Source organism: Pagrus major, chromosome 24, assembly GCF_040436345.1.
Source record: "Pagrus major chromosome 24, Pma_NU_1.0".
NCBI lineage: Eukaryota > Metazoa > Chordata > Actinopteri > Spariformes > Sparidae > Pagrus > Pagrus major.
This window is the reverse complement of record NC_133238.1, coordinates 848,083-867,338: the sequence shown is the minus strand read 5'-3', so window position 1 is coordinate 867,338 and position 19,256 is coordinate 848,083.

Genomic DNA, 19,256 nt, shown 5'->3' with positions numbered 1-19,256 from the left:
GTCCAGATACATGATATAGTCACACAGCTGAGTTCATAAGCTTTCTAGAACACTTTGTCCCATTCCTGTAGCCCCTTTTGGTACTGAATTACAACCCTTCAAAAATTCTCAGAAGTCAGGGTTCAAAGGTCAATAGTTTAAAGAAGGAACCATTTATGATCCCCAAACCCACATATTTCATTCCCCAGGTGGAGACCTTTCCAGTGATGTCTTTATTGTAGTCCTACGACAAATTATGGATTTTCACATTCCACGGACACAGCTATGCCTGGGCTTAGATTCTGAGAGCCCTTTGAGGGCTGAGCCCATGAAATAAGGAATATCTTCTTTTTTTTAAAATTATAATAAAAAAAAATGTAATATAATAATATCTGACAGATTTACAACTGTTTTAGTCATTAATATTGTATCTGACACCCTGCTGAGGTGGTGTTCTAAGGAGCTCTTCCGAAGCAAAGGAGGCAGGAGGGTGTCTCACTCTTCCCCCAGGAGGTTTGCTGAGCTTGGGAGGACATTGTAGACTGCATGCACAAGGAACCGGATGTGATAGAAGTCTGCCTGCATGATGTTTGACCAGGTGACCATGCTGCCTGAGTCCTACTGCCCTTCTCACTCTTGCTTCCTCCAGGCCTGCTTGAACCTGTTCCTGGAATAGTTGGTGTCTCTCCTTGCCCCAGGCCTCGCTGACCTGGCTCTTTGGGAGTTAGCCCAAGCCCGCTCTTCCTGATGCCAAGGCCCTCACCAGAGCCTTTTGCCTTAGGCGTGACTCTGCCACCTCCACTGCCTTCCATTTACTTCCTGTCCTCACCACCAGACATCTTGAACCAAACATTATGTGAAAACTAAAACACAACAGCAATTTGTCAGTGGAGTTTGAGTAGGCCTAAATCAGATCCCATTGTTATGATGTCCAATAGGTCATTTGTGGTTTATTTGTGTCTGTGTTTCAATGGAAAAAAAAGCATCTCAACAAAACACTAATGTTCAAGAACATGCGCTCCAAGTGGGAGCATCAAAGTCTTGTAGCCCACAATCCTCAATCATGTTCAAACTTGCTAGGCAAGTTTGTTTGTTTTATTCTTGCTCTATGAACAAACTAATATACAAGTGAGTACAGTCCAGATATGTTAGCTTTCTTCCCAAGACATCCCATTCAAAAGACATACAGGTAAATTACATGTCACAGTTAGTTTGCACACAATCTGTAGTCTGAAATAAAGAGCCGTGGAAGGAGAAAAAATAAAATTTATTAAATGGATTCACATACATTAATAACACAGGGGAAATATGTCAACTAATATAATTTCCCATTCTAAAAATTAATGAAGAGGTGAGACACCACATTCATGAACATAAAAGTGTAGGACAACTGGGGAAAAGGTATGAAAAGATGTGATGTTATTTTCCACATACAGTGTGAAATTTCCTTGTTTGGCAAAAAAGAACAACAACACAAGAATTGGGTCCACTTCAAAGTTTCCTTCAGTTCTATAACCTCTGCAGTTCTACTTGAAACAAATACAACGTCTCTCTCTTTCACCACCTTTCTGTTAAAAACAGGAACATATGACCAACTGAATGGAGATTTTTAAAAATATAGTGGCAACCTCAACACAGCCTCCAATCTTCCAACAAACACAAACTATGGGGATGAACAACAGCCTCAGTCCCCCGTGGTTGGGTGAGCGAGGCCCGATCACAGCTGGTTATAGCTTCAATTTTGAATGTTGTCTTTTGGTTCCCAGGAGTTTTTCCACTTCGTCCCACTGTAAGACAGATAGATAGACAGCATTAGATTAGATAGCAAGTATTACTGTTATATTGTTTGAAAATTTACTATCCTGACACTACAATTTCCAATGACACATTGAGTCCTCAGATATGCAGGCATTCTGTAATCAGAGTACCTGGTAAAATGAACAACATTCTGTATATTTATGCAACAGCCTGTATCTGAAGATGACACGATAATTTATAATGATATGCATGATAATGCATGTAGGACACAATGTACATACTATGTACTATGTAGCGAGGCAGCCACAAGGTGCAAACATACAGCACTAACGAAACCTAAATAAACCACTACAGTGGTTGCTTATGAAATATTACATACCACTGAAGACCTTATTGAGTGTAGTGAGGTTTTAATGGTAACCATTCAGAGCATTAAGCCAGAAAGAATTGGAGCTCAATGCTCTGAGGATGGTGGAGATGGTTCTGGACTTTAGAGAGACTGCAGTGAGTGCACCCGCCCACGCCCCCGTCACCTTCTATGACTCCCCAAGTGTGCACTGAGGAGTAAATAAACAATAGTCAACTTAGAATAAGATACATACCATCCAGAGCAAGGATGCCACTGCACCAACACCTCCACACGGCCCTTAAAATATAAAGAAATACATAAAGTAAGCATAAACAAATGTTCCTTTATTTTCTTTATGATGCAAACGCACATCGGCTTACATACCTCCCTGTTGTAAATGCAAACATATGTGTAAGTGAACTCAGATAGTAAAGTGTAATTGTAGTTAACAGTGGAGTGTTGTGATTTGATTTTTGTTTGTGTAGTCTGGCTAAAGAATGGACAAGCTGTTGGATAAACCAAGCATGGGACACACACGGGTCAAGAGCTGCAGTGAAGCACAATAGGACAGCTCACACAAGTAGTAGTCTAGCTGTCCACCGCTGAAGCTCATTTCCACACCGGCCAATCTTTCCAATCATACATAATTCATATATCAACATTATGTACTTGCAGTTTATATGTGTACCTATTCCCCATATCTTCTACAACACTGAAGTCATAATAACTTTGCCCTCTATGATTGTGTGTAGAGAGATGTCCTGTCTAAAGCCCACTAGTGTGAGTGGTAATCTGCAGTCACAGAATAACATCTGGGAAACAGAAAGGAAAGTAAAAAATCAACAATTTCATTATAATAAGTCATATAATACATTATTTCTTGTTATTGTTTATCATTCATGTGCTGTCTTGCCAGATACATTTGCAGCACAACACCAATTAACATAGGTGTTGAAAGGAAATGGAGGCAGCACTTCATTAGACCTCCACCTATATGCCCCAGCTATAACAAAACATGTAAATTTATGGTGCCACAGAGATATATTCATTATCTGTCTTTTCAAATCTGCCTTGAAACACACCTCCATGATTCTTTGCCTCAGGATTTTCTTGTAGGGGAAACTGCTTGAGCCTTGATGAATGGGACATTCTGAAATAAATTAAAAGAAATGGCAATGGTTTATTGACCGACATCTAAACACACATCTAAACAGGCATTTTCTCTGACAAAGTGTTCAAAATCTGTCAAAACTGCTGTTCTTTTATCCTACTTCATGACAGTTGTTCATTAAACAGAGACAGAGATCTCACAATTATTACCGTGAATTACAGATGGCATCTTTTCACCCTGTCGGTACTTGTTGGTCATGCCAGTCATGTTTTCAATTTGCAGTATAACATTACACATAACGCTTCTAACATCAGAAGTATAACGTACTGCAGAAAATTATGTCAGAATTTGGTTTACTGACAAAAATCATAGTAGTTGTTCCTTACACAAATTGAAATTGAGGGTCTAAGGACAGAGCATGTTATTGTATGGATTGAGAAAAATTTCATTGATTTTATGGATTTGATTTTGTGCTATATAAGTACATTTAGATTTGAATGTAGATTAGATAGTCCTTATGATGCTGGATGACATCAGCAGAACTGTCCCATCAAGGAGTTACGTGTTTAACTTCATGTTTACCCCTTATTTTTCACTAAATAGTTTGCTATTATATGCATGTTATGTTCCTTTGTAGAAATCATGGCCAGTCATTTAACAATGCAAGTTATGGGCTGAGAGAAGGCTAGAATGAGACTCTTCTCACTGAAACAGCTTGACAAACATTCGTATTGTGATAATTAGACTACTGATGACCCCAAACACATACATACCAGTCATCTGCTTCATCCCTCTCTTTCTTCTGTTTTTTTGTGGATGGGTTTGACAGGAGGAGACAGGAGGAGTTGTGGAAGGAGACACAGGACAGGAGGAGACAGGAGGAGCCTGGGGGGTGGACACAGCAAAGGAGGAGACAGGAGGAGCTGGGGAGGGAGACACAGGACCGGAGGAGACACGAGGAGCCTGGGGGGTGGACACAGCAAAGGAGGAGACAGAGGGAGCCTGGGGGGTGGACACAGGACAGGAGGAGACAGGAGGAGCCTGGGGGGTGGACACAGCAAAGGAGGAGACAGGAGGAGCTGGGGAAGGAGACGCAGGACAGGAGGAGACAGAGGGAAGCTGGGGGGTGGACACAGGACAGGAGGAGACAGAGGGAGCCTGGGGGGTGGACACAGGACAGGAGGAGACAGGAGGAGCCTGGGGGGTGGACACAGCAAAGGAGGAGACAGGAGGAGCTGGGGAAGGAGACGCAGGACAGGAGGAGACAGGAGGAGTTGTGAAGGGAGACACAGGACCGGAGGAGACAGGAGGAGCCTCAGGGGTGGACAAGGCAGGATCCTCTGAATTTGCTGCTGTAATCTCGCCCGCTGCGGTTGCTGGTGCAGGTGCCGTTATCACTGTTGAGAAGAGGAAACTGTGATGTACACTTTGGTGTAGGCATTTTAATTTGATTTAAGCTGGATAGGGAAATACAACAAGTATTTGATTAGGGGTGTCCTTGACTACAGATTTGCCCACAGTCAACTTATCGTGGAATCCTGTTATTTTTTCCCTCATTGATTCATGATCTCATTTGCGTCTTTTTACGCTCTGAAGAAACGGAACACCTGAATAAACAACTCCTGCAGATGGCATAAGATTATAGGTCATTCTGCACCCATCTTTTTCCTGATCCCACTTACTAGGCTGCGTGCATGACATCACTGTTAATCTTTTGGGGACAGTGTAGCGATGACAAGTTTGAGTTTGTGCTATAAATTGAGTGTGTATGCAAAATAAAAACTCCCATCATTGTGTGGCCATGTTACGTGTATCAGTGCTAGCATAGATGGTTCAGGGGTCGTGTGTCACAGTACCATGGACAGCGCTGTTTTTTTGTTTGTTTTTTGTTTTTTGTGTGTGTCTGCTGTGCAATAGACAAGAGCGCATCCCTTAGTTTAAAGCAACATTGTCGAGTTTCAGCTCAGTGCTTCCACCATCTGATGGAGTTCACGCTATTGTCTGTTTGCGAAACAAAAACAAAACTTATCAGCCAGCGCGCATTATCTGTGGCGATTACCGTCTCTCAGTGCTGGAAAACACACTTCAGACTTCTGTTACTTTGTTTTCTAGTTAGCTGCTGTCTACGCTCTCTTTTTTTGCTGCTGGCTCACTCCAGGCTACAGTCAGGTAAGCGTGTGACGCCGTGGAGCAGGTCGCACTGAAAGCAGAGAGGAGGGGGCACGATACCTACCCGCGAAGGGAAGTTACATAGTGTGGTTTCAGCCGAGGCGACCCGTCCAGGCTGCCACGGCTGCACCGTTCATCCCGTTAAGCATTTTTCTACCATTGCAGTGAGTCTGAAAACATTATATTACGGCTGATAAACTCGGCATTGTTGCTTTAATATTGTAAATAAAACTTTCTGCCCGAATTTAGAGAGTGCGAGAGCAAGAGACAGAGAGAGTGAGAAAGACGGATGTGAGCGAGAGAGAGAGACAGTTGGCATCAGTGTTTGAGCACTCAATGTGATGTTTCTATCAAAATAGTCTATATTATAAGAAAACAAATAAATTCTATGTAAAATCAGATGTTCAGCAGCAGTGAGATTTCAGAATGGTACGATCATTTTTTCATAACCACATTTAACAACGATTTGACGAGGTTGATAGAGGAATCAGACCTCCGAACTGAATCGTCGAATAGTCGACTATTCGACTATACGACTATTCGAGGTCACCCCATTTGATTGTGTGAATATTACAAAAAAGAATTACAACAACAACACTTAATCAAATTCTTGTTGAAAATGATATGCTCATTTTGAATTAGATACAGCAACATGTTTGGAACAGGATCATGTACCAACTCTTGCATTTTAATAAACAAAACCTTCTTTGTCTGTCTCTACCTACATTGTCTACTTGGCAGCGTTTCTCAAAAACTTGTATGGGATGCTCTTTTTTATACCTAATCATGTTACTAACCTGTTGCCAGTTAACCACACATGCTGTTCTCCTTGTGTCTGTTCAATGTATTTCTGATTCTGACACTTGTTTATCATAGTGTATACTTTGTTTTAATTGTGTTGTTTTTATTCCTGTAATCAGGGCGTCATTGAAAAAGAGAGCCTGCTCTCAATTGGCTCCCCTGAATAAATGACATTTGACATTGACATTCATTGTGAGATCTTCCACTAGCTGTTTTCTGTTTGTATTTAACAGCTTTCAAAGTCTTTTGTTGCCACATACCAAAATTTTTTGGAATGCGTTGCTGGCATTAATTTCAAAATGAGTACACCATTATAAAAAAACAGTGAAATTATTTCTCAGTTTCAACTTTTGATATGTTGTCTTAGTGATATTACCCATTAAATCTGACAATTCTATGATCTGCAAGTCATCCCAGCCTGTTTCCGTTGACATGATTTAATGTTTTTGGAATTTATCTGGACATACATAGTGGTTGTGCTTGGAGGTTTGCAAAGAGGAAGGAACAATTGGCCTTGACAGAGGTCTGCCTTCTTCAATTAAATTTTTGCATGGCAGTTAATGTGCTTTTGTTGGTTAGCTCAGCCCTCAACAAACACACACACCAGCCTACATCCATGACACTGTCAGGGAGTAGAGAGGAGATAGAAAAACCTGTAAAGATGGACAGTTACACCTTGAGGTGGATGAACAGTCCACGCCTTTACTTGAAAAGTTTACCACCTTATCTGCGTAAACAGTGTCACAGCTCTTGTCAGTCAGATTTATTTGTCTTTTTAATTTTGTTTTGTTGATTCACAACAATGGTCAGACACACCTGAATTAATCAGTTTGTCCAATAATGTTAGACAGGAAATAAAGGAGCTTGTTTAAGTTCAGGAAGTAGTGGAGCTGTGCATAAAGCCTATTGTAACATCAAACTAATCATTTAAAAGAACACAAAAAACAATGGATGGGGCAGTGGGCACATAATGTAATCAGTGTCTCCCTGAAGACTTCCGTGTGTTTGGGTTATTGCACATTTATATACATTACCATTGAGAAGTCTGTCATAAATAAGCTCCATGGCTTTGATGGAAGCTTTCACAGTCTCATCCTCACTGTACCATGGACAAAGCCACTCTGCCACAAAGCGCCTTCCTTTTTTTTTTCCAAGGAAGAGGATGGGGTGCCTCTCCAAAAGTTCCCACTTATGGAGCTGGAAGACACAAGACACAAAATCACACAATTCATTGGATTACAAAAATATAGAGTACAGAAAAGTTGTTTTATGCATATTTATCGAGACAGATCAGCGATTCATTAAAGGTTAGAGTGAAGTAGCTACTGCTACAAATAAACTGTTTCTGAATAGCAATGTCAGCAATGGCAAAATGAAATACAATTTGGTGAAAGACAAGTCAAAAATAATAACAGGCCTCTATGTATCTGTACATCTGAAAGAGTTGCTACTGCTCCACAGAACAACATGCTGGGCATCAAATATGGATCTGGAAGACCTCAAAATTCCACTAAAATAAAAATAGCCATTTTGGCCTTTTCAAGGTTTTGTGTCTAAACTGTGCCAAATTGATTTAATTATCATGAATACAGTTACATACAATCTGTGACTAACGCCTTAAATAGTTAAGAACTTTGATTTTGGATTAATGAAAAGTAATAATATAGTAACTGTTTTTATGGGTAATTAAATTAGTTTTTTTAGTTACTTAGTTAAGTTAATGCAAATGCTACTGTACTGTCTATTCAAAGTCTTTAATATTACTAATGGTTTGTTGTGATTGATTGCATAGTTATAATTTCATTATACATTAAAGGTATATTGTGTAGGAATTACTCCATCTAGCGTTACAGTAGTATATCCCAAGCAACTCAGTCGTATTTTTCATGCTACGTTCACGTGATATTGGGAAGGTGGCATACGGAAGACAACCGCTGCATGCAACGGCATAAACAAGCCTCTATGTAAACAAGTGGTCCGTCAGCAGGAGGCTAAACAATACATGTGACAATATGTTGTCATGGCGATGTCGTATTGTTTACCTGACCCACGTTTTACCAGCTTTCTCTCAACTTCTGTGACTAAAATGACATCTGGTTTGTTACCGACGGCTTTGTGCCAGACTGCACCTGAAAGCAGCATCAGTGTTAGCATTAGTTTTAGCTCCATTCTTCCTCACTGCACCGCGGTGACTTTTCACAGACGTCACCTTGACCTGAGCTGACATGACACGACATGGCAGCCAGCACTGAGCTTCCCCGCTCAATGTATATATGAATGATATGAACGGCAAATTCAGAGTTTACCGAAACGACAACTACTGCACTTTCTTGTCTGAAAGTGATCTTAAAATGATGCATCTGATATTTTCAGTGGCTATTTTTCAGCCACTGGTTTGCTCTGTATCCTCCCAGCTCTCTCTGTGTTAAAAATGCCTTTTGCACAGTGATAATTCATTATTGGGGTATCTACAATCTTTTCACATTTCACTCCACTACTACAACAGGCGATTCAGCTCCCTTGCTCTTTTTGAACTACACACAGACATAACAATGCAAAGATTTCTATGTGTCCCTGGATAGTACTAGTCTTAAGTCTGCCCAAACATTTGCAGTGCAACAAAGCAGTTTAAGAAGGGTGCACAGGGGCGTTGAAGCAATGTGAATGACCCTGTTGCATCTTGACTCATGTGGGCCCACGGATTGAACCTGTTCAGTTTCAGGTAGAGTGTGCAGATTGTCTCAATCTTTGTAACTGCACACCAAAACAGCTCCTGTAGAAAATGCATAAATAAATATATTCTCTGCTGGAGCTGCTGTGGTGTGCATTTTTTTATTCTTTACCTATTTTTGTGTGTATACAACATCTATTACATGTCTACCTGTCCTGGGTGAGAGATCACTCCTCTGTTATTCACCCTGAGATTTCTCCAATTTTCCCCAGTTAAAAGGATATTATGGAGTTTTCCCCCAGTGGATGTGAGGGTCTAAGGGCAGAGGATGTTGTTTTTGATTCCATGTAAAGCCCTTTGAGACAAAAACGGGCTATACAAATAACATTGCCTTGCCTTGCCTTATAGGCTAATGCAACTATTGGTATGGAAACAACACGCTTTATGTGACATCACAAAAACTTGTCTCAACTCTGTGCCACAGTGTGAACTGTACAGTTGCAAGGCTTTGTTAGGGCATGAAGTTGTAAGTGGGTGCACATAGTCAAAAGTTTCAAGTTGTTGTATCATGAACCTATGGTCTGAACTGGCCTTTAAGCAGCTATATAGTTTTTTGACCTTAAAATAACGTTTCTAAACTCAATGAAGTGGTAGAAATGGTTAATAAGATGAATGGTGCAGTTGCTGCAGCCTGAGTGGAGTCGCATTGGCTGAAACTGCACTCTAATTTCCCTGCACGGGTAGGAAACCGTGATGAGCTCCAGAGACCGAGCTCAAGCCTAGTCTCCCTGCTCCTCTCACCCACACACCAACGCCCTGTGCTGGGCTGCACGGCAAAGGCGGCAGCACCAGCAACAAATTCACATATGTGCTTCTCTGAAAAAGTCTCAGTAGCAGACAGTTGCTACTCTCAACCAGAGAACCAGTGGCTACTGCGAATCCTACATAGTGTTTCTTTAACATTGCTTCTTTTGCACAAATGCCCGTGTTTGTTTTTGTGTGAGGGTGTCTCTCTTGTTCAGTGTACTCCGCCTCTTAGACAATATTCTTGCCTTGAACTGTCAGCGTAAAAGATTGTGGTCAGGTCATTTCCCCAATTTTGGCTTTTCATGTTGATTTAGTTGAAAAATAAAATGCACAAAAGAAAATATAAACCAGGGGGTGGAGTAGATGAAACTGACATGGAATAAAAAATTTTTAAAAACATTTGAAAGAAAAAAAAACTTACCAGTAAATGTGATGAATCGTACGTTTTATTGAAGCTGCAGTTTTTTTTCTGCCGCTCTTTCCACCCGGCTGTCATTTTGTCTTTTTTCTTTTGCAGCTTTTCTTTTAGGGCCTGCTTTGCACCACAGTGGTGGCAAGTCTTACTTGCCACCCCAATTTTCTCCTCACACACTGAACATATCTTTTTAGTTGGCATCTGGAGAAGAAACATAAATTAATGATTGGAACACTGCAGGGTGTGTCATCAATAAATTCATTTTCTAGCCTGTATTTCATTGACAGGAATCATGGTACCAGTCAACACAGCAACTCAATGTGCTGGTTTTCAGTGAGTTTAGTACTATTAAGGACCTGGTCCTCTCTATTCATTATGAACTCAATAAATTAAAAGTTGTGGTAGCCCTCTAAGAAACTCAGCTCTAGTGGACATAATCATCATCATATAATCAACCAATACATGACATACATTAACAGATAACCTACCTTTATCTTAAAAGAATGCACACATAGTGCATCGCAAGAAGCTGAATGGTGTCAGATATTGCAAAAACTTCTGTGACCCATCAGATTTAAGCTATTATGATTATGGAAAAATCATTTGTTAATGTTACTGTTTGTTTTTTTGTTTGTTTTTTTTTTTTACATCTGTGATTAAACGTGATGCCTAGACATCATCACAGAGGTTTATATTATGCAGTCACATCTGTTTAATTACCATCCTTACCTGTCATGTAATTTTACACCATGATTTTTACAGGCATCCAGGTGCCGTTTTAAATTCATATAACAATATTTAGCTGCCTCTATACAGTTCACTGCTGTCAATATATCGATCAAGTAGCCTTGACCTTTTAGTTGCTGCTCCAGCTTCACAGAATCATCGCCAAAATAAATAAAATAATAATAAAGTGTCCATTTAAACATAGTAATGACTACAGTCGTTTGTAAAGTAAATAACATGCTAGGCTATATGATAATACTGTCAGAAAATCGATTTTTCTACTCCTCGTCCCGTCACACGCACCATCGTCTATAAAACATTTGAAGAAAAATATTTTGTCTAATACGAAGGATTAAGCGCACACATTTATAGTTTTGCACACATTTGTGTAGTTTCATGACAGTTATGGTGTCCATGCTAACCATTAGCCGGCCTTAGCCGGTGTCCATGCTAACCATTAGCCGGCCTTAGCCGGTGTCCATGCTAACCATTAGCCGGCCTTAGCCGGTAAACAGCATTAATAAATTAACGTTAGACTACATACTAATCTAAGTTGAAACATCATTAAAACGCAATGACAATGACAACCCGCAAGGCATAGTCGCACTGACAACATTCTCTATCGTATAAAATTAATTAATTAATATTTACCGACTACTTACCTTGGTTAGCTCATTAAGAGCGGCTCCCAAATAAATTATCTGTCTTCGCTTCTCTTGTGTACCGCTAAAAGTATCTGTGTTCCCATGTCACCGCCAGGAGGCGCGTTTTCGGCGGTCCAGGGTGGTGGTAAAACGCTCCAGTGGGTCGTATTTGAGTGCATGGACAAACGACAACTGTGGTCGTATGAATTGGAGGACTTGTTGGACAGGGATATAAATTTATAAAGTTTTGAATTTTTTTTTTTTTTAGTTTGCTATTTTTCCTAATCTCTTCACTCAACTGAGAGGGTTGTAGTGTGCTGTTGGTTATGTTAATTTTAGAATTGATTATGGATTTTAGTTGTTGGTAGTGGAGGAACTGGTCTCTCCCAACCCCGTAATTCTGGATTATTGTGTTGAATGATATGAATTGGTTGTTTTGGAATAGGTGATGCAGGTGATTCCCTTTTGTTGCCATGATGAAAAGTAAATGGGGGAGTTGTGTAGCTGGAATAGTGGGGTGGCTTAGCTGAAAAATTGTGCACTTTGTGATTAAAGCATGAAATTTGGTACAGTTAAGGCCAAAGGCAGTCTGAAAAAAATTGGATATCGGGCCATTGTGAATTTTCAACATGGCAGTCGTGGTGGCCATTTTAAAAATGGCCACCACTGACAACAGTATTCAGATCAATTTTCTTATACATGAAGATTTATACATGAAGTTTATACATGAAGAATACATATAAATCAATAAAAATTCAAGATGGTTGCCACGATCAGCATGAACATTGTAATTGTAATAAAGGTTTGCATATTGCATATGATATGGTCGATCTCCATAAATAATTATACATTTTATCATGCAGAAATAAAAATCTGCAATGTGTAATAAGCCCAGAATCTTCCTTTGTTCTCACAATTCAAGATGGCCACCAATTACTTGCAGATATCACACACAAATGTAAGCGGTGCTAGTTATAATTAGCTAAACGGAATTTAGTTTAATTTCAATCTTTTTCCTCAAACTTCACAAATACATAAGTCTCAAAAATAGTGACATGTTGATGTCACCTTCAAGTCCTTCAATTCATTGGAAAGATCAGATGTGACTTGACCATTGCAACATGCCTCGAGTTCATATTTGTCATATGCTCGTCTCTAGGTAGGCTTACAACTAGAGAAATAAAACTTATTTTAAAACTTATTTTGTTATTACAATTAGCTCACAACTAGATAAATAAAACTTATTTAAGAAAAACCCTTATATTTCCCCCATTGACACCCTGTTCCACATAAATAGTTAACGTGCTAACGTGCTAATACCACGTTTCAAATGGTGGACTGCTGTTAATATAAGACTACTTAGTAGGAAGATACCGCAGACCGAATAGTGAACATGCTGATGCCTTCGAAATGTGGACAGCTCTCTCCCCTCCCCATTGAAGGGGTGTGGCCCTCAAGTCATTTCACAGACTAATCAGAAACCTCTCTGAGTTATTCACCCAATGACAAAACAAGACATCTTTCAAATGTCAAAGAACAGAATGCCCTCCTTCTCAGGCAGGTATATAAGGCAGTTCTTGAAGAAATGGTCACCAGAAAATTATGATCCAAACTGTTGATACCGATGTTGTGGTTCTAGCTGTGGGGATGAGCTTTGGTTGGCATTTAGTACTGGAAAGAGTTTTCGATACCTAGCAGCCCATGAAAAGCTTACAAATGTCCTATTAGAATTGTCTTCTGCCCCACATGACATTCTACAGGAGGTAATGGCAACTATTGAAAGGTTTATAATCCTGCTCTATGATCGAACCAGCACATCCACAGACATAGACCAAGCTAGGAGGAAGTTATTTGCTAAAGAGGCACAATGTGCAGTCAATCCCTCCAACAAAGGCTGCCCTAAAGGAGCATGTTAAGAGGGCAGTCTATCAAGGAGGCCATGTATGGGGTCAGATGCTGGTGTCAACACCAGAGCTTCCTTCTCCTTGTAGATGGGGCTGGTCAAAGGCATCTGAGGGTCATTATGAACCATTTTGGACATGCCTGCATGATGCAGGCCAGTCCAGCTATAAACTTATCTCCTGCAAATGTAAGAAGGGTTGTGTTAAGCAGTGTAAGTGCAAAAAAGCTGCCTTAGACTGCACAGCTCTCTGTTACTGTGAAGGGGATTGCTGAGAGTCTTCCACGATTGACCCCATGTTTGGACAGTTACTATTGTCAGTTAGGCCTATCTTGCATTGTGAGCTTCCAAATAGGCTAAATACTAAAGTTGCCACCTGAATTCCTAATCATAAAAATGTGTGATTTGACCCCAATATCATTCATATCACAGGAATCCATGCAACTTTGAAGCAGTAATGATTTTCAAACCAGTCATGGTGGCCATCTTGAAAAATAACAGCCATCTTGAAATTTATTTGTATCATTCATGTACAAACTCCAAGGAGGTAAATAAATTTAGCTAACTATATGATCAAATTTCACGCTTTTATCACAAAGTGCACGATTCTTTGGAATTATGCTGTTAAGCCGCCCCACTAGAAGTCTGGATTATGCCAAATGGGGGTGTATCTACATGGTGCCAGTGATGAGTTGGTGACTTTATGTGTTTTTCACCAGGCTGCCCAAGTTGAGCAGACAGTGATGTTCTTACAATAGTCCTGTTTCTTGATTGATTGAGTGGTAGGAAGGGGAGATCTGCAAGTGAAGTGGTTTTACACTGATTTTTTCTAAATCTAACCATTGGTTATTGTGTTTTTCCTTTTGAATCCATTTGAATAAATATTGCAATTGATTTGACAGAAAATAGTAGAGAAAGTTTTGAGGCCACCTCAAATGCTCATTTTGCATTTTGCAAGTGAGATTCTCATTTTTTTGTTTTTCCTGTAAAATTGAGTTGTTAGTGAATTTAGTGTTTTGAACCATTTGTCAGTGGGTGTAATGGGGAGCAGTGAGAATAATTAATTAATTAATTAATTAATAATTAATAAAGTTTTAATTTTAACTGTTGCGATACCTCCAGTGAGAGTGAGTGGTAATCTGGTCCAGCATTTTAAATCATCTTCTATATTTTTCAGCAGAAGGCTGTAAGTTAGGTTGAACAGTTCTGACAGCCTGGAGGAAATAATACTGCCTAAATAGTTGATATTGCCAGTGTGAAGTGAGATGCAGAGTCCCAGGCGTCTTCGGTCAATGGTAGAATAGTGGATTTGGTGCAATTTATTGTGTAGTGTACGATTGTAGAGAAGTCAGTAATGATTTTGAAAGTTCTTTTATCAGAATCAGAATTGCTTTAATTGCCAAGTAAGTTTACACATACAAGGAATTTGCTGTGGTCTGTAGGTGCAAAACAACAAACAACGGACAAAATACCCCCAAACTATATAAATATAAATAGAGTGTGAATATAAATATAATAGAGTGTGACCGATTTTAAAGTAGGTGAAGACTGTCCAGATTTGTCCAGTAGTGCAAAAAGTTTGACCTAGATTGTGCCAGTTCGCAGTAGATACTGATATTGCAATGTGCAAAATAAGAGCGTCAGTGGCTACTTACATTAATGTAATGTAAGTGAATGGGGAGGGAGGAGGGTCGGTGTCAGTTGGGGTCATGAGCTTTGTTGATGAGGCAAGTTGCAAAAAAACCCCTATTCTTATGGTGAGAGGTTTTGGTCCTGATGAACCGCAGCCTCCTGCCAGAGGGGAGAGTCTCAAAGAGATTGTGTCTGGGATGGGAGGGGTCAGCAGCTATCTTACCTGCACGTCTCAGGGACCTTGAGGTGTGCAGGTCCAAGAGGGGTGGCAGATTGCAGCTGACCACCCTCTCAGCAGAGCGAATGATATGCTGGTGTCTGCCCTTGTCCCTGGCAGTGGCAGCAGCGTACCAGATGGTGATGGAGGAAGTGAGGATGACTCTGTGATTTTTTTCAACTGCTGCAGGAAGTACATCCTCTGGCTTTTTCAGCTCCCACTTCAGATCCTGGGAAATGATGGTGCCCAGGAAGTGGTAGGACTCCACTGTGTTGACGATGGAAACAGCCAGGGTGATGGAGGTGGGTGTGGCTGTGCTCTTTCTGAAGTCCACAGTCATCTCCACTGTTTTTAGAGCATTGAGCTCCAAGTTGTTCTCACTGCATCAAGTCACCCATCATGGTCAGTCTCCCACCTGTAGGCTGACTCATCCCCATCTGAGATGAGCCCAATCACGGTGGTGTCATCCGCGAACTTCAGGAGCTTGACAGACTGATGACTGTAGGTGGAGCTGTTGGTGTACAGGGAGAAGAGCAGAGGAGGAAGAACTCAGCCTTGGGGGGATCCAGTGCTGGTGGTCCGTGAGTCAGAGACATGTTTTCCCAGCTTCACATGCTGTGATCCACCTGCAGGTGGAGTCGGGCACGCTCAGCTGGGAGAGCTTTTCCTGTAGCAGAGCCGGGATGATGGTGTTGAAAGCAGAGCTGAAGTCCACAAACAGGATCCTGGCATAGGTTCCTGGGGAGTCCAGATGCTGGAGGATGTAGTGGAGGGCTATGTTCACAGCCTCGTCTACAGACCTGTTGGCTCTGTAGGCAAACTGCAGGGGGTCAAGTAGTAGGTCGTTGATGGTTTTTAAGTGGGACAGAACAAGGCGCTCAAAGGACTTCATCACCACAGATGTCAGGGCTACGGGTCTGTAGTCATTAAGTCCTACGGTCCTTGGTTTTTTGGGGATGGGGATGATGGTGGAGGACTTGAAGCAGGCTGGCATGTGGCATGTCTCCAGTGAGGTGATGAAAACGTTGGTGAACACTGGAGACAGCTGATTGGCACAGAGTTTGAAAGTAGATGGAGAGACACAATCAGGACCTGATACTTTGCAGGGGTTCTGTCTCTAAAAAGTCTGTTGACATCCCTCTCCAGGATTGAGAGAAGTGGCACTGTGGTTGAGGGGGAGAGAGGTGTCCTTCTGGTAGGGGGGGAGGGGGGCACAGAGGTGGGCCGTGGTGGAAAGCGGGGGCCCACGCTGAGGTCGAGATCCTGGGCTGGAGCTCATGAAGTGTGTGACAGGGGAGGTGTCAGGTCTGCTCCATTGTCTTTCAAATTGACAGGAGAACTCACTGAGTTTGTTAGCCAGGCGCAGGTCATTTATGGAGTGGGGGGGCTGTAGGTTTATAGTTTGTTATCTTCCTGAGCCCAACTCCAGACAGTAGCAACACAGTCATTGGCTGAGAACTGATGTTGGAGTTTCTCAGAGTATTGTTGTTTAGCTTCTCTCACCGCCTTGCTAAACTTGTACTTTGTCCTTAACTGTCTGAGTTTGGCTGTGAACCAGGGCTTGTCATTGTTATAACTCACCCTGGTGCGTGATGGTACACAGCACTCCACACAGAAACTGATGTGTGACGTCACAGCCTCTGTGTACTCATCCTGACTGTTTGTAACAGACCTGAAAGCGTCCCAGTTAGTACAGTCCAGAGATCCTGAAGATCCTCCACAGCCTCACTGGCCCACTTCTTAAATGTCCTACAGGTTTGCAGAGCTTTAATTTCTGCCTGTATGCAGGAATCAGATGGACCATGACTGGTCAGAATGGCCCAGTGCAGCACGTGAGATGGCATGATAAGCACCGCTGACTGTGGTGTAACAGTGATCCAAAACGTTCCTCTGTCTGGCTGGACATTTAATGAACTGTTTGTATTAAGGAAGCTCATGGTTGAGGTGTCCTTTGTTAAAGTCACCGAGGACAATAACTAATAGTATGTCTGCTCAACGCACAGTATCTAGTCAGCGAGCATGCGCTGCGCGTCTTGCATGTTGGCCTGCGGCTGAATGTAAACACCGACCAGAATGAATGAAGCGGACTCGTGGGGGAGTAGAATGGTTTGCAGTTGATGAAAAATTATTCCAGAACAGGAGAACAGTTCTGTAGGATCACTGTCACACCGTTGCACCAGCCACTGTTGATATAAAAACAGATTTCCCCATCTTTTGCTTTGCCAGAGTTCTGTTTCGCGACCCTGGAAGCCTGCCAGCTGCAGCCCAGAGTCCGGTATTGATCCACACAACCACGTCTCCTTGTAACAGAGAACGGAAGATGAAGAAGAGTCTCTGTTTCTCCCCACGAGTAGCTGCAGTTCATCCAGTTTATTGCACAGAGAGCATACGTTGGATAGAAATATACCGGGTAGTGAAGTCCGGTTTCCGCGCTTGCGGAGACATACAAGCACTCCAGCACGTCTTCCTCTCCCACGGAGTTTAACTGCATCAACAAAGGTGAGCGCACCTTCGACCACAATGTCCAATAATTCCACTGTTGAACAGAAAAAAGTCGGAAACAAGTTCGCTGAAGTTGTTCCCCTGATGTTCATGAGCTCTTCTCTGGTTAAAAAAGCTCCGGGTATCACAAAAGGAAGACAGAGTTTATAGACAAAACAAGACAAAACAATGCACACACCGAGGCGGCCTGAACTGTTTCTTTTTGTGTATGGTTTCAAGTTGAGTTTTAAGTTGGGTTAATTCATTTTGTGTTTGTTCACTGGGGTTATTATTAAATTGGCAACTTAGGTGTTTAATTTTTGTGTCTAAAGTAGTTTCCTGTTCTTGTTGCTGTTTTTTCTTGTGTGATGAATATGATATGATTATTCCTTTTAACTGTTTTTCCTGTCTCCCATAATTGTGATCGTGAAATTTCTGGAGAGCCGTTCATCTCCAGAAAGGATGCCCACTCTCATTTGATTAGGGAGCTGACATCTGGATCTTCTAAGAGTGATGTATTGAAGTGCCATCTTGTGGGAGACTTGACATGTGCTTGAGTTTTTATTGATAAGTATCAGTTTATTCTTTGTAAGTGGTTTTAGTGGCAGTAGACTTGTGTTGCAGTTCTCTGTATCATCCACCTTCATCAAGGGGGGCTCCCTGTCATGTGCATGTTGGCTACTCATCACCTCTTCACGATCATGTTTTAAGTTTTCCTTCCTGGGATGGCCTCTTGACCCAGTGCAGGTGGTGGGAGAGAGCAGGATGATGGATAAGCTGTCATCGATGCTGGTGAAGGAGTCCCTACCCCTGCAGGTCACTATCACCGCACTGGTCAGCTCCTTCAGCGACAGACTGATACACCCTAAGTATGTGAAGGAGAGGTATCACAGGTCCTTCCTTCCTGCTGCTGTTAGACTGTACAACCCGCACTGCTCCCAGTAGACCTCACAGGTGCACTATGCCATAAATAACTCTACACATATCCCATATACATTTTGGTTTGCACTAACTGGACAATTTTTAAATACCCATATTTATTATTATTTGTAAATAAAAATACCATACTGTTTATAATTACACTGTTCATATTGTAAATATTACTACAGTGTTCATATTGTAAATATTATGTATATACGAGTCAATTCTATTTCTTATCTTCTTATTATATTGTTTATTTTTTACTTTTTATAATTGTTTATTGTAATTACTGTCCTTTGGCTGCTGTGACAAAGAAATTTCCCCATTTGCGGGACAAATAAAGGAATTCTGATTCTGATTCTGATTCTGAAGGCAAAGGAACCCCAGCACAGTCAAGTGCATTTTCCAAAGAGCACTACAGGGTCCACTGAATGTCGGGATAACAACAAAAAAAAAAGCAAAACAGTGTCCAATAAGTTTACAGACAGTAATTAAGGACTGTTTATCTTACTTTAATGCAGCAGGCTTACTATGCATGAAAACAGAGCAGACATCTTCTTCTAATTTTTTTCATCAAATTTTCTTTATTGTATAATAATGATCATTAGATTTGTGAAATTATTATGTTTTTGTTTATTGCTTGGCAGTGAACATTGATAACAAAAGCAGATGACA